The 15,795-nt window shown below is 42.0% G+C and overlaps 1 long non-coding RNA gene across 2 annotated transcripts in view; it reads right to left on the bottom strand.

The window, feature by feature from the left end:
* Positions 1-7,953: 7,953 nt before the first annotated feature.
* Positions 7,954-15,795, bottom strand: part of LOC125961414 (uncharacterized) — a 57,374-nt gene continuing 49,532 nt past the window's right edge. For both annotated transcript variants that reach the window (XR_007472122.1, XR_007472121.1), the window contains one exon: positions 7,954-8,203. This is a non-coding gene — a long non-coding RNA (uncharacterized LOC125961414). The remainder of the gene's footprint in view (positions 8,204-15,795) is intronic.

Raw genomic sequence — 15,795 nt, 5'->3', positions numbered from 1 at the left:
GGCAAATCAGCAGAGCGCTGGGCGGGTCCCCTGCCCAGCTAATGAAATAAAGAGGACCGTGATCACGTGCCTGAGTAACAACTGGGATCAATCGCTGTAAGCTCCCTGCTCGGGGGTCTGCCAACTTTTTTATGCATCACAGTCACCTGGAGAGCTTGTTAGGACGGAGACTGCTGGGCCCACCCCAGAGTTTCTGACTCAGTGCGTCTAGGGTGACGGCCGAGGATGAGCATTTCTAAGTTATAAGGTGAAGCTCCTGCTATTGGTGGACGCTGCTTTCCCTGATCTGACCGGTTGCCTGACTTCCTCTCTTTACTACTCTCTCCTTCCCTCAGGCGGCAGCCCCAGGCACTCTCCAGCCTCAAGGCTTCTGTGCTTACTGTTCCCTCTATCCACCTGCCACCTTCCATAACCCCTTCAGGTCCTGATTTCAAATTCCCATCCTTAGAGAGACCCTCCTTGGCTAGCCCATTCTAATCCTGCAGTCCCTCCTCCACCACCCAATGGCTCCCTGTTTCCTTCCGGTCTGCTTCATCTTCTTAGAACTTATCACACCTAACATTGTATATCTGGAATATCTCTATCTGTATCTATCTATCAATCCATCAGTCTATCTGTATATCTGTCTATAGAGATAGATGACAATTTACTTGTTTATTACCTGTTTTCCCTTGCCCCTTACATTCAATAAATCCTAATGAACGTGGGATTAAAAATAACAATCTCTTTGCCTCAGTGGGCACTCCAATCTGGACTTGGAATATCACATGGTAGCGCTTGGCTAGGTCTGAGAAGCCGCTCCTTTGGATGAAGCCTGACTTCTCCAGTTTACCCCAGTCTCCACTCCTCCTTAATACTTCTTGATATCAAGACTGAGTATCAGTTCTAGATCATTGCCCTTGTGCTGCATGTATTTGAATTTTTACATTCAAATAAAATGTATTTATACAAAATTTCCAACATGTTTCTGATAGAAAAAGGGATTTACCCCCCCCCCCATGGTTTAAATATTCCTTTTGACTAAAAATCTCTACCAAGGAATTACCTGTATTACCTGTGCTATGTCATGTAATCCTCAGAACAACACAGAGATAGACACTATCATACTAGTTCATAGATGCAGAAACAGCCTCTTAAAGGTTAAACAAATTTCCTCCAGTCAAAAGGCCAATAAAGGACCAGCTCAGTTAAGAATCCTTGAGGGCAAGTATCAGAAACTGTAGAAGAATAGAGATTTGCATAGGCTTCAAAGTCAGTCAGTTAGAATTATATCCTTCATTAAATGATTCCTGGCAGGAGATTTCCAGATACTTTCTTCAATTATTAAGAAAATACACAATATTTTAAAAATTCTGGTAATATCATAACAAGAATAATGAGGCCATAGTCACTGGGTTAATTGTCATTGGTTTTGTGAGCAAAGATATCCTTCTCTTAACAAAATCATTTATAATTTCAAGTGATCAAAATGTTTTTGACAGTAGACATTTTAACAAGTTTAGTTTCCTATGGCAACCATGCACAATTGACTAAAATTTAAGTTCTCGAGGCAGAAACTTTTATTTTCTTCCTTGGACACCAGCGTCTATAACAGCGCCTGGTATCTAAAAAGGGATGGAGGGATGGGTGATTAGTAGCACGGTTACTTTGGAAGATAACTATTAAAGCAAACCTTTGACTATTACAGAAAAGCATTTTTCCCTTTTCAGTAAACATACAGACAAAAGTGTGGTACAATGACAGAATCTAGAAAAATTATAGATTCCATTTAAGTCGTGTGGTAACTGGTATGCAAATACCTTTTTAGTCTCCTTTATTTTCCTAGACAAAGGCGAACAAGAATGGCTAGCTTTGCACTTTTCAGAAGTACTTGTGTCAGCAGCCTCTCCACTCAGTTTCCTCAAAAGTACTACAGAAAATTCTGGCCTAAAGTTTCACCTATACATTGAACCGAGGCTGGTGAGCTGACCCTGAGTCTGTTGCCCTTTGATCCGTTCCTTGCCACCCTGCTCAGCTCTGCATGTCAGGGGAGCTGACCCCTGTCTGTAATTTCCAGGCTCCTGGGGCTTCTAGCTTCCTGTTGGGTTTGCCTAATGGATGGAAGGGAGAAACCAGAGTATTTCTCCGCCACTCCTCTCCCTATCTGGGTGGCAGTGGCTGTGTCTCTGCTATGGCCCCGGATCCCAGAAGGGCCCACTGTGGCCTCAGCTTCTGGCAGGTGACTGGTTCCTGGTGTCTGAAAATATGTCCTCCTCCTTTGGTCCCCAGCCTTCTCCCTGGGGAGCAGGGGTAGTGACTTCCAGCCGTTACTAATCTCTGGTTGCCTAACCATTCCCATTTAGCCTTTCAGCTCTTTCATCACCTGTGAATCAACTCCTGACATCAACTTTACTTAAATCCTCAGAGTTGCTTTCTCTTTCTGGTTGGGCTCTGGTTTAAGGTTTGGATTAAGGTTTGTGGGGCTTATAATTTTCTTCTTGCTTTTCTGGACGCGGCAGGTGATTCTTAACTGGAGAGTGCCTTAGAGTCTCCAAGGGAACTTGCTGAGAACACACATGCTCAGGCACCACCCAGATGCATTGGAATAGAATCTTGGGGCGTGGGCTCCAGGCACGTAGCATGGAGGCACGTCGTGGATGACACTAGCAAGCCCCTCCTGACCTTTTCACTGAAACCTGATCTGAAATCTTGGAGCAGACCAGGGGAAAATTTTTTATATTCCAAAATGGATTCACTAACAATATTTAACAACTGCGTGCAGTCCTCACATAAACATGAAGGTCAATAAAGAAACACTTGAAAGTTAAATAAGTGCTAAAACCTACTGTAATAGGATATAATCAAGACTCAACCTGTCGGGCATTAAGTGGTGATTACACAACCAATTATTTTGATGACAGCTGGCTTTGAGTCTTGCCTGGCATCTAACGGAGGGTGGCACACCTGTGTTTTAATAGTATCTTCACTTGATTTCATACGAGCAAGCACACACATGCTTGAGTTTTTCACTCTTTTATATAGTTAATATCTTAACATGAAAACACTCCAACAGTATAGAAAGGTATACAGTGAGAAGTGGGCGCCCCTTCAACCTCTCACAGCCCCCCACCCCAGTTTCCTTTCAGGAAATAGTCACTATTACCAGATGCTGGGGTGTTCTTCAGAAAGGTATATGTATATGCAGCCATTTCTTTTTCTTCCAAATAATACCATAATGCAAACAACACTCTACGGCCTGATTTTTTTTTTGCATAACAATGTATTTTGGAAAATATTGCTTACAAGTGGATCTAGATTTGCCTCATTGCTTTAGGAAGATTTCAGGTTTCCATTGTGTATCTACATATACTAAAATTTACTTAAACATTCCCTGTTAATGAACATTTAATTTGTTTTTTGGTTACCACAGACAAAGCTGCAATGAATATATATCTGTATCTATGCCTGTACAGAAGAGAGTATATCTGTAGGATACATTCCTAAAATAGAATTGCTAGGTCAATGGGTATATGCATTTAAAGTTTTGATGCTTTCCAATGGCACTTAGAACTCCCATCAATAACTTGTTAGGACACCTCTTTCCTACATCCTAACTCACACAGTGTTATCAAGTTTCTGATCTTTGTCAATCTGGTGGGTAAAAAAAAAAAAAAGCTATGTTGTAAATTTAACTTGCATTTCTCTAATTACGATACAGTTCTGAATTTAAGCAACAAAACAAAACAAAACAAACTCCTAACACCTATCTATCTCCAACAAAACAGAACAATGTAGTTACAAAATGTGTAATTATTGATTCAGAAGAGGTTCAAATATAATGCATAGATGGCAAAGAAGACACTTTCTTCCAAAGTCTGAATGTCAAAGAGCTAATGTGACAGTTCATGTGAACTTGTGGGGGTCCCCAATGTGTTAAAAGTCAGCATGTAATGCTTTGGCCTGTGTGTTTTCAAATAGTTTTAATATGTTAAAGACAAAATTCAAATCAGATATTTGCTGAGCTTTTGAAACACCCTCAGTGACCCTATGGTTTGAAAACCACTGCTGTAATTCTCATTTTACAGAATGGGAAACTGAGGTCCTTCCCTTGTGGGAATCCAAAGCTACTGGTGGAAATTTGAAAATATTTATTTTTTTTTACCTTTTTGAATACTTTTTCATATCTTTTTATTTTGGAATAGTTTAAGACTCACAAGAAGTTGCAAAAACAGTACAGAGTTCTCACACTACCTTCCCCCCCACAGTGATAACATCATATTCTTTTTGTGTTGCCAAAAACTCTTGAAATGTTCGTTACTTTTAAATGCTTTTGACCCATCCAAGATCACAGCCAATTCAGAAGGATAGTCATGTCACAATTGTATTGATAATCCAGATTTTCATTACAGTGTCCCAGTAAGTATTTTAGTTAGACCACACTTGCTAAAAAAATCAATAGTCCCCAAAATACAAAGGCTCAAAGTCACAGAAACTAATTTCTCATTCTCCATTCTAAGATGGGTGCTGCTGTCAGTGGAAGGAGGTCTCCTTGAAGGAGATGTGGACCTTCTAGAGTGGGAGTGGGGCAAGTTTTGATGGATGGATAGCTGTGGCACAGAAAAGGTTCTCTACTTTTTCTCAGATGATGTATCACCCAGGAGGTCTGTAGACCTAGGTTTTAATTCAGTGTATTATTATTTAGCTAACTCTATTGGACTTTTTTGTTTGGTCTTCCTACTATCCCTCTCTTACTTCTGATAACAGGATTGCTTCTTTCCATGACTTCCTTTGAGAAAGGTTCCCCTTACTCCACATAATGTTAATCGCAGCCCCCCAGCCCAAAGGTCACAGAGGTGGTCATGGGACACAGACCAAGCCAGCAACTCCTACCATGCTGAATTATCTGAAGCTCACCCAAGTTTCTGTACCATATACGTTCTATTCTGTTTCCCAACTGAAATTCTGTTTCTCACTTTATCTACCAGGATCGTATCTCCGTATTTAATCTGAGCTCAAGGTCCCCTTCTACAGAACCTCTTTCAGGATCTCCTAGGTGGATTGAGGAGCCTCTCCCTAGATCCTTCTGTGTGGCCATATTCTAGCACTTGCCACAGTGTTTTGTAACCACTGGTTGACTTGTTGGCCTGTTTCAGTTAGGATGCCTTTGGCTGTCAACATCTTACATAGAGTTTTTCTCAGTTATGCCTCAAGGCATAGATAACATCAATCCTCTCAGTAGATGGACAGCAGTGGGTTTACTGGAGCTGCTGGACTGGTTACATTGGTCAGGACTAGCTTTTGTCTCGGGCTGTGTCCAGCCTCCTTCTAAGCTATACATGAAAATACTCATTTCCTTTCACTAGTGATTAGTCTACCAGTGGACATGTATGATGTTGTGATTTATAATGAGAAATATGTGTTTGGTTTTCCACCTTTCTTGGCATGGAGTTCCTAAAACCCCTTGGAATTTCCTAAGAGACGAGAGTGGATGAAAGTGCCTTTTTTTTTTTTAAATTTTATTTATTTATTTATTTTTGGCTGCGTTGGGTCTTCGTTGCTGCACACGGGCTTTCTCTAGTTGCGGTGAGCGGGGGCTCCTCTTCCATGCGGTGCGCGGGCTTCTCGTTGTGGCTTCTCTTGTTGTGGAGCACGGGCTCTAGGTGTGCGGGCTTCATTAGTTGTGGCACGCGGGCTCAGTAGTTGTGGCTCATGGGCTCTAGAGTGCAGGCTTAGTAGTTGTGGTGCACGGGCTTAGTTGCTCTGTGGCACGTGGGATCTTCCTGGACCAGGGATCTAACCCGTGTCCCCTGCATTGTCAGGTGGATTCTTAACCACTGCGCCACCAGAGAAGTCCAAAAGTGTCTTCTGTTATGTTAATGAGGTGACTTTTGGAAAGTCTCTAAGTAACCTAAGTATGGGGGCTGGTTGCCAGGGGAACCAACCCTGTGATTAGAGGGTTGGAACTTTCAGTCTCACCTCCCCCTTTAATCACCAGTGGCCAATGATTTAATCAACACTGCCTGTGTAACAGAGCCTCCATGAAAACCCCAAAGAACAGGCTTCAGATAGCGTCCAGGTTGGTGAACACTTGGCCATTCAGGGAGAGCAAGGAAGCTTTGGGCCACTTCCCACATACTTGCCCTATGCCTTTCTTCCATCTGGCTGTCCCTGAGTTGTGTCCTTTTGTAATAAACTGGTAACAAGTAAGTAAAATGTTTCTTTGAGTTCTGTGAGTCACTCTAGCAAATTAATTGACCTCAAGGAGGGGGTTCTTGGGAACCTCTGATCTATAGCTATTGTCAGAAGCACAGGTGACAACGTGGACTTGTGACTGGCTTCTGAAGTAGAGTGGGAGGCCATCTTGCAGGACTGAGCCCTGAGCCTGTGGGATCTGACACTATGTAGCTGTAGAATTGAGTAGGACACCCAGCTAGTGTTGGAGACTTACTTGGTGTCGAAACACACACACACACACACCCGCCCACACACACGTTGGAACATGTGACCAAGTTCTGCTCAATAAGATGGAGGGGAAATCTCCTGGAACCTTCTGAGAAAAAATTTTCCTCCTGAAAAGAAAGAGGCATGTGAGAAGAAAGCCCTTTCCTCCCTCATTCCCAACTTGATCCTCTTTGCTCTGGGGATTGTCACGAGTGGACCTGGGTTTTAGAGCTGCAGCAGCCGTCTTGTGGACACCAGGTGGCAGGCTTGGGGGTGGAAGCCGGGATGCTGAGTCAGGTGGAGAGCAAAACTGAAAAGAACCTGGGTTCTTGCTGATATTACTGAGCCATCGAACCTACTCTGAGACTGCCTAGCTCCTGACTTTTCATTAATTGTAATAATAATAGATGTCCTTATGATTTCAGCCAGTTCTCTCCAAGATTTTTTTTCACATTAATCATGATTAAAATGCTAATAATTTAATTATTATCACACTGGGGTAAAATGGCAGGACTTTTGAGGCATTGATGTGGAGGCTGGAAAAGAAAATTAATCATATTTCTTTATGTTATTTCCTTAAAATATAAAAACTCAAACAGAAAAGTTTAGAAAGTAATTAAATATTACAATTTTACAAAACTTCTTGTTATAACATATCAGATTTTTACATGAGAAACTTGAATTTGCATCCATAAAGTTTGTGTATCATGTTTTATGCTTAAAGTGGCTCCATGCAATTCCTGTTTGGGTCTTTTTAATGACGATCATGTTACATATATGATAGGTACCATCAGTGCAAAGCTTTGTTAGCACAAGGAAGCTATATAAAAACATACACTATGGTTTTATTGTTTTCTTAAATAAATTTATTTATTTATTTTTGGCTGCGTTGGATCTTTGTTGCTGTGTGCGGGCTTTCTCTAGTTGCAGTGAGAGGGGGCTACTCTTCGTTGCGGTGAACAGGCTCCTCATTGCGGTGGCTTCTCTTGTTGTCAAGCATGGGCTCTAGGCACGTGGGCTTCAGTACTTGTGACACATGGGCTCAGTAGTTGTGGCTTGCGGGCTCTAGAGCACAGGCTCAGTAGTTGTGGTGCACGGGCTTAGTTGCTCCGCCACATGTGGTATCTACCCGGACCAGGGCTCAGACCCGTAACCCCTACATTGGTAGGCGGATTCTTAGCTATTGCGCCACCAGGGAAGCCCAAAACATACGCTATTTTTACAACAAACTTTCAGAAATTTCCAATACTAACGTTTTATTTAAAGGCTCTAACAGCAAGCATATCCTTTCCTGTCACTGGTAAATGTTGGAATTTCTTGTGATAGTGCAAATGGCTTTCAAGTCCAATCAGACTTAAAGGTGAAATACTGTATATTTTACAATAATGATGAACTACCACCAGCAAAGCACAGAGGTGTGGTTCAAGCAATCACTTGCTGGTAGCCTGCATCCAGTAAACAGGCACAACTGAGGACGCAGTGAAGTAACCAACTTATATAAAGGCAGAGATCGGGACCACTACGTACCTGGAAATGGACCAGCTAGGAGACCTGGCCAGACGCCCAACCAACCCCATGCTGGTCAGCTTGGGCACCATGTTCCTTGGGCATCTGGAACACAAGCTCCTCCAGCAGCCCAGGACGCCTTGGCCACTGTTCGTAGCAGCGAGCTCTGCAGCTGATGTGGACGTCCAGCTGGTGGAGCATCTTCTGGACCACATTCAGCACATCCTGCACCGTCCCAGCTGCTCAATGGAGGACCACAATGAAGACCTGGTGCTTCCTGGGGTGGAGGGTGCATAGCTTTAGTACTTGTCAGTTTTCTTTTGTTAATGAAATCCAAATTTGAACTGGCTTTAGACAAAGAAGGGAATTAATGACTTCCCCTTCAAGGATGGTATTACCAGGAATGGCTTTCTCTCTCTCTCTCTCTCTCAGACCTTACATAGAAAAAGAATATATTTCATCAAGTTAAATTTTTAAGTTTAGTTTTAATTTTTATCTATGTTATAAAGGCACGTATTTTAAAGAGTTAAATAATTCTGCAAGGCTTGTTATGAACGAGAGTGATCTCCCCACCCCTATTTCCCAGGCCCCAAAGGAATTACAGTGTAATTATGTTTAGACAAATATTCAGTAGTCATAGTTGCACCATAGGGTATTCTGATTCCTTTTCCTGTTCTGCACACCTTTTTGTTTTCATTAGAGTTAATAATTTTCCTTTTCTCCTTGTCTGCTTACTTTTTTGTGTATTAATTCATCTGAATTAGTCACCACCAGTTGTGTAAATCTCTTCTCAATGTATTCAAACACTTTACAACTTCTATCGATTTCATCTTCTGAAGAAGTTTCTTCAATGTGGATTGGAGCAGCTGAAGAGCAATTGTCTTAAGACGTTGTCTTCACCATCATCCTGGGGATTTCTTATGTTTCTTCCTTATGGCAGATCCCCTTATGTCTTCACCTCTTGGTTTATTCCCTAACTTCTCCTTTGTGTGTGTGTGTGTGTGTGTAGTAGATTCCTGTGACAAAGTATAAGGAAGGTACAGTTTAAGATCTGTGTATCTTCACACTTTATGGATTTGAGTTTAAAATTCTAGGCTATGTAGACTATTACTCAGCAGTGAAAAGGAGCAAATGGTAGCTACTTGTAAAACCTTGGTTGAATCCCAAAACATTAGGTTGAATGAGGGAAGCCAGTCTCAAAAGGTTCCTTACTGTAGGATTTCACTTATATGACACTCTGTAAAAGACAAAATGATAGAGTGATGGAGAACAGGTCAATCATTGCCAGGGTTTAAGGGTGAGGGGAAGCTCTGAGTACAAATGGGCCACACCAGGGAAATTTTGGGGGTGATGGAAATATTCAGCATCCCGATCGTGGTGGTGGTCCCCCAAATCTATACACGTGTTAAAATTCATAGAACTGTACACTGACAGAAAAATGTCATTACCTGTATTATAAAACAAAAACGAAAGAAACATCCTAGGTTATAATTCTAATTGATTCTTGGTGTTTGAGTTAGTTGTGTCCTGCAGTCACCATGACTACCAAATCAGCGAAAACCGAACCACTGCTTCTAGAGGAGATACAGAGTTGGGTTGCTTTGAGTCCCTGGTCATGACATTTTCATCAACACATCAATACATAACTTTATTTTATGTGTGTTTCTGTTGAAAGACAGCTTATTTAATATACATTGTTCATTCGTTAGCGTTGAACTCTCTGCCAACAGAGCTCATGGTCATGCCTGAGCAAAGCTTACCTACCACACCGATGTTCTCCACAAGGCTCATGGCAGGCTTCTTGTACTTAGAGCACTAGATAGCAATTCAGCACTAGGCTTGGGGGCTGTTTTAAACAGTCTGAAATCACTAACAAAAAGCACACACACAAAATGTGGCCCTAAATAGACTGTGAAGAGGCCACTTGCTTAGGTATGAGATCTGAAACAAGAAGGCAGAGCATTGCCTTGGTTGGCCTCAGCTGGAAATGCACGCTTCATGTGATTCAATTTTTTTTGCTGCTCTGCACGTCTTTGAATGACCCCAAAAGCTTCTCAAGTATTGATTTTGGTGATAAAAATAAACTGTAACGAGTTGATAAATTCCAAATACTGAATCCGCTAATAATGAGGATCAACTATATAACTGTCCCTTGGAAATGTGAAGGCCTTGCTCCACTGTCCTTGAGTTTACCATGTTGTTGATGATATGTCTCATGCCATTCTGATTGTTGTACTTTTAGATGCAAACTTCGTATTTTTTTCCACTAGCCTCTACCTTTCCTTGTCCCTTTGTAATCTGAATTTTAATGATGATATTTATTGGTTGGGTCTATTTCCACCCATTGCATGGATCCCTGCTGTCTAATAACTCATGTCCTCTGGTTCTGGGAATTTTATTGGATTTTTTTTTTTTTCATTCCCTCTGTTTCCTCTGTTCTCTTCCTAGAACTCCCAGTATTCGGCATTGGAACTCCTGCACTGGTCCTCTCATTTTCTTAATTATCATTTCTCTCCAGGTTCCACGTCTTGTTATTTATTTATTCTTTTTGCTCTACTTTCTGGAATATTTCTTCAACTGTGTCATCCAAGCTTTCAACTTAGTTTTTCATTTCTGTGCTCATATTTTTAATTTCCCAGAACTCTTGTTACCGGAATTAAAAAAAAATGAACTCTGATTCTTATTTTGTGGCTGCAGTATTTTCTCTTATCGACGATGTTAATGTTTTAGGGAGAGAGAGTTTTGGTTTCCTCCGTGAGGGCTGCCTTCAGCGGTTTGGTTCTTTTAGCCTGTGTCTTTCAGTTTTCCTCAAAGGTCTCGTACTCCTTGGGTGTCCAATTGTCTTCTAGAAAGAGGCAGCCTGAGCATCGCTGTGGAGTGACCTGGCTGGGCTGTGTCATTGCCGATCACCCACCTCCCTACACTCACATATCAGTATCTTTAGGTTTTCTTCTTTATGGGCAAAATTTCCAGAGAATTCTTGTCCACTCACCTGCCTGGAGGAGTTCAGCCTTCTTGCCTGGTCTTGGAAAGGGTGGGGAGGAAGGCCGGGGTCTCAGCAATCAGAATGTCACCTTTCCCCCATCCCCTCTATCTTCAGTTTAGTCCCTGTCCACAGACCTTCTTTCTCTTTCATCCTCTCAAAAGCACAAAGTCCAGTCATTTAACCAGGTTTGAAGGGCGTCGGGTGCCCAGCATGTGGCATGGGGGAGGGGAAAATGGGGATCTGACTCTTTCTTAGATTTTCGCGCACTCTTACTATTTTGGGTCACGCTTTCACCTCCAGCTTGCAGAGGTATCTGGTGCCACTAATTCCTGAGCACCTCCAGGGCTCCTTTCTGGCCTCTCCCACTGCCGGCTCAGGATTTGGCTTTCCTGGATCTGCTGATTCAGTTACCACTTGTTCGCTGCATTCTCAGTGTTGCAAGAGGATTCTCAGAAAAGCTAAAATCATGACTCTCATACTGGTAGAAAAGTGAACACACTTTAAAGATTTTAAGATTTTAAAGGGTGGGGGGAAAGTGTGACTACCAAGGGGCAGCATGAGGGTCTTTTCTGGACAGCGATGGAACTGTTCTGTATCCTGATTGTGGTGGTGCTTACACAAATCTATACATGGGTTAAAATATATAGATCTGTACATTTAAAGGAAAAAGATCAAGTTATCTGTACTGTAAGCTAAAACAAATTTTAAATGTATTAATTAATGAAAAATTTAAGGAAAGGCTTTACCCTTGGAAAGGTATATAATCTGAACCCCTAGAACTGGGCTCTGTGGAGGTGAGATTTGAGGTTCAGGGAGGGAGTGTGTGTGTTGATGGAGTTCTACACGCCCCTCCTTTTCTGACACCGTATTAGGGGCAAGTTGATTTCAAATTTCCTGTCTCTCCTCCTGTGTAGTCAGTGTAATGCTCTCCCCTTCCCGAGATGTTCAAGTCCTTATTCCTGGAAACCATGGACTGGTTACCTTACTTGGCAAAAAGGACTTTGCAGACATGACTCAATGAAGGATCTTGAGTTGGGGAGATGACCCTGGATTGTCTGGGTGGGTCCCGTGTAACCACAAGGGTCTGTATAAAAAGGAGGCAGGAGGAGATGTGGTAATAGAAGAAGAGGTCAGAGAAAGAGAGAGATTTGGAGATGCTACACTGCTGGATTTGAAGATGGAGACAGGCGCCATGAGCCCAGGAAAGCAGGCAGCCTCTAGAAGCTGGAAAAGACCAGGAAACGGATTCTCCCATTGAGCCTTCAGAAGGAATGCAGCCCTGCCGACACCTTGGTTCTAGGACTTCTGACTTCCAGAACTGTAAGCTAATAAGCCACTTAGTGTTTTAAGGTCACTAATTGTGGTGATGTGTTACAGCAGCCATTAGGAAACCAATACACCTCTTTTCACACGTTCATTCAATATCCCTGGTCTGTGACTGTGTTTGTTCTTTGGACCCTCCTTTGAACTGGTTCTAACACCTCCACAAGGAACCAGACCTGCTAACACCTTGAATTTAGCTCAGGGAGACTGAGTTTGGACTTCTGACCTCCATGACTGTAAGATAGTACATTTGTGTTGTTTCAAGCCACTAAGTTTGTGGTAATTTGGTACAGCAGCAAGAGGAAACTTCTCTCTGCTTTGGGACACAAAGGGAATTTTAGTGCCTGTGCCTCAGATGAAAAGGTTGGTGTGGAGAAGTGCTTGAAAAACTCACTAACATAATAACTCAAAATGAAGGCTGCAGCCTGAATTAAAGTAAGCTTTTATTATATCAGGATCACTTATGTGGTTTTCAAAATGCATTCAAATCCCCAAGTTCCTATTAATGTATCAGAAATTCAACTAAAAGTATGAGAAACAAAGATAGTGTTGGGTCAGCATTTCTGTTTGACCATAGTACATAAAAGGTTCTTGAGACCTCCTGTAGTTGTAGGAAATAAAGCTGGTGTTAATGAGGCCATGTCCAAGAGGTGTCAGAGACAGAAGAAAGTTATACAGTGATGGTTACTGACTTTAATCTCTTTTACCACATTGCAAAGAGGACTCAATGGTTGAAACATCACAACTGACTTCCTTTTTGATTTTTACCAGAGATTTCATTGTCTGCTTTGTTTTTTTGTTGGCAGGGATGTGACATTTTTTTCCAAAAAACTTATTCAGCACTTCAAGGTGTCATTATTCTTTAGTCTTGTGTCCTAGCATATTTGGCTCAAGTTAAAAAAAGAAAAGGATGACTTTGGTGTGTACACTTGGCTGACCAGGCCTAGACTAAAAATGAGAAAGAAAAGTGAGCAGAATTGATCAAGAAGATTTCAGTAAGGTCTCATAACAGCTCATTTCTGGCACAAATTGCACTTTTTTTTTTTTTCCTTCAAGGCTTCCCATCTGGGAAATGCTTAAAGAGACACATAAATAACTTAGTTTAGGGCCCAGCTTCTGTTGTGGGTTGAATTGTGTACCCTCCAAAATTTATGTTGGTTGAATCCCCCAGGGAGCTCTGGGGGCAGTGTTGCACATACTCAGCTGTTGTCTTGGTCAGCTTGGGCTGCTATAACAAAAATGCCATAGACTGGGGGGCTTCAGCAACATAAATTTGTCTCTTACACTTTTAGAGTTTGGGAAGTTCAAGATCAAGATGCCGGCCAATTCAGTTTCTGGTGGGAGCTCTCTTCCTGGTTTGCAAATAGCTGCCTTCTTACTGTATTCTCACATGGCAGAGAGAGAGGCAGAGAAAAAGAGAGGAACGGGAAGACACAAACATTCAGTCCATAGCACCTGTCTAGATCTGTTCTGTTCAATATGGCAGACCCCTAGCCACATGCAGCCGCTGAGCCCTAGAAGTACGGCTAGTCCAAATTGAAATGTACTGTAAGTGTGAAATACACACTAGATTTTGAACACTCAGTACCAAAAAAAGAATGTGAAATACCTTATTAGTAATTTTTAATATTGATTACATGTTGAAATGATACATTTTTACTGTAATGGGTTAAATAAAATGCATAATTAAAATTATTTCTACCTCGGGGCTTCCCTGGCGGCGCAGTGGTTAAGAATCCACCTGCCGGGCTTCCCTGGTGGCGCAGTGGTTGAGAGTCCGCCTGCCGATGCAGGGGACACGGGTTCGTGCCCCGGTCCGGGAAGATCCCACATGCCGCGGAGCAGCTGGGCCCATGAGCCACAACTACTGAGCCTGCGCGTCTGGAGCCTGTGCTCTGCAGCAAGAGAGGCCGCGACAGTGAGAGGCCCACGCACCGCGATGAAGAGTGGTCCCCGCTTGCCACAACTAGAGAAAGCCCTCGCACAGAAACCAAGACCCAACACAGCCATAAATAAATAAATAAATAAATAATTTAAAAAAAAAAAAAAGAATCCGCCTGCCAATGCAGGGGACACGAGTTCGAGCCCTGGCCCGGGAAGATCCCACATGCAGCGGAGCAATTCAGCTCTTGTGCCACAGCTACTGAGCCTGTGCTCTAGAGCCCGTGTGCCACAACTACTGAGCCTGTGCTCTAGAGCCCGCGAGCCACAACTACTGAAGCCTGCGTGCCTAGAGCCCGTGCTCCACAACAAGAGCAGCCACCGCAATGAGAAGCCCGCACACCGCAACAAAGAGTAGCCCCCGCTCGCCGCAACTAGAGAAAGACCGCGCGCGGCAACAAAGACCCAAGGCAGCCAAAAACAAACAAACAAACAAATAAGTAGATAAAAATTATTTCTACCGTTTATTTGTGCTTTTGTGAAAAGTAGCTTCTAGAAAATTTTGAATGACACAGGTGGATGGCATTATGTATTGGATGAAGCTGGTTTATACCCTTGCACCTATTGGTCATTAGTTAAAGGCTTGGTTAAGGCATTTCTAGATCTGCCTGATCCCAGGCAGAACTGCCTTTGGCAGCTTGAAGTGGACAAAAAACCCAAGTGCGGGGCTATGGGAAGTAGGTACAAGTTGAGAGTCCGTGTGCAGGAAAATGGGAAAGGGGTGCTCAGAGACACTATATACTCACACCAACTGTTCTAGCCTGTGTAGTACTTATACAATGACTTAGTTTTATTTTCATTTATAAGAACTTTTTTTTATAAGAACTTCTTTTAAAACAAAAGTTCATCATAAGCAATACTACTGTGGCATCTCAGGCTTGACACACTAGTCATATTTCTAAGATAAAGTAAAATAAACACAGAACAATTAAAATAGAATCATATTTATCTCCTGTCCCACTGATGGTGCAAATTTTGGAACATTCTGGCAAAAACCAAGTTTTTTAATCTTCAGCAAAGGAATTCTGTAGAAAGAATAGTCAATCATTCTCTGATATGTGTAATTATGACTTTCCTACTTTTCGATTTTATGAAGCCATTTGAATTCCTCCAATGTGTTACTTTGACACTTAATGCAATGTTTATGCAACTATCATAAAAGTTAATTGTCTTCCTTCTTAAAACTATTTAAAATCCTCATCCTTGGTCTGCCTTATTGACATGTGCACATTAAAGTATGATTATGTGACAACAATAATTTTACAACAATGAATAAATGTCAAATTAATTATGTTAAAACAGTGATTTGTCTGTTTCCTTCCTAATATGTATAATTATTAATTTGGAGGAAGTATGCGGAAAATATTAAGGATATTGTCAGAGCTGAGGTTCAACCTCTGAAGTGATGTTTACTTTGTCTTCTGAAATGTATTATTTGGAAGTTTCCTTTTTGTCCGTATCTGTTACTTGGTGGTCAATAAGTTTTAGGGAAATTCCAGACTATGTCTTAGATTGCAAACCAGTGGCTAGGAGGTGTCAATGGCCACATCACCAGAACTTTCTGTTCATGAAAACTTATTTTTTTGGTGGGAGAGGGGGCAGGGTTTTTGTCTCTCACG

The sequence above is a fragment of the Orcinus orca genome, chromosome 16 (assembly GCF_937001465.1).
Source record: "Orcinus orca chromosome 16, mOrcOrc1.1, whole genome shotgun sequence".
In the NCBI taxonomy this organism is placed as follows: domain Eukaryota; kingdom Metazoa; phylum Chordata; class Mammalia; order Artiodactyla; family Delphinidae; genus Orcinus; species Orcinus orca.
The sequence above is the reverse complement of the archived record's forward strand: the minus strand, read 5'-3'. Positions and strand labels throughout refer to the sequence as shown.